General features: G+C 31.5%; 1 protein-coding gene across 1 annotated transcript in view; it reads left to right on the top strand.

Moving 5' to 3' along the window:
* LOC119592546 (kelch domain-containing protein 2-like) overlaps positions 1–1,031 on the top strand; it is a gene marked incomplete in the record, with an annotated part of 55,639 nt that overhangs the window by 45,753 nt on the left and 8,855 nt on the right.

The raw sequence follows: 1,031 nt of genomic DNA on the forward strand, positions 1-1,031 counted from the left end.
AAAAGAGAAGGCCACCCTATGATATATAATAGTATGGTATGTGAAATTTTGAATATAGAAGGAAATAAAGACTGTGGGTTGAACTGGATGAAATTTGCTATACAACACCAGAATTATTATTTTGCAGGCAGAGGAGGACTGCCAAGGGTAATGAGGGTAAGGGGGATGATATATATTATGTGTGTGGCTGAAGGAAATTTGCCAAACAATAATAGAAACATTAGAAGATACTACAAACTGTACATCTCATTCACAATAATGAAAAATTCAGGAAGAATCCCTTCAGGTTTTTGACAGGCTTGCTACAGTCATGGAGAATAGGACTTTGAAGATTCAATTCTTTTGAGACTGAAGATTTCCCTCAAACTCTTCTATCCTATTGGAAATTGGAAATATCAGAGAGAAGAAATTCAGGGATTTAGGATTGATTAAAATTAAATATATATATGCATCAAATTGTCCACAGCACAGGAATCATCTATTCATAAGTAGATTAAGTGCAATACATTCATTGCTAGCCATTAGATTAGATAAAATCCTGGATATTGGGTAAATATTTTTATGATACCCTAATACTACTAAGGTCATAGATGTCTAATTCTAATCTTGCATGAAAAAGTATTGTCATCTTAAAGTAATGTAAAACAAGAACTGTCTAACAAAATGTGTACTTTAGTAAATGTATTTATAATCATAATAGATATACTGTAATTGTGATAATGAAGATACTGTTGATGTAGAATGCTCTGACAGTATTAAGCTTAAATGTGGATAGATTTTACTAAACAGACTCTTTTGGGTTTTTTTTGTAGATAATAATTGCTTGGACAGACAGAGGGTAAACATAGATTTTTGGTGAAATTTCCTATCAGATTTTACCATGTCTATACTGATGTTTGAAGGGGCCCTATGTTTGAAGAGCAGTTATCCCTTATTCATGCAATAAAAATTTTAACTTCACAAGTTTTAGACCAAATAACAATAGACAGTATTTCATATTTTTTATCATGGACATAAGTCATGGATATGCA

This window comes from Penaeus monodon, chromosome 30 (genome assembly GCF_015228065.2).
Source record: "Penaeus monodon isolate SGIC_2016 chromosome 30, NSTDA_Pmon_1, whole genome shotgun sequence".
NCBI classification, from domain to species: Eukaryota; Metazoa; Arthropoda; class Malacostraca; order Decapoda; family Penaeidae; genus Penaeus; species Penaeus monodon.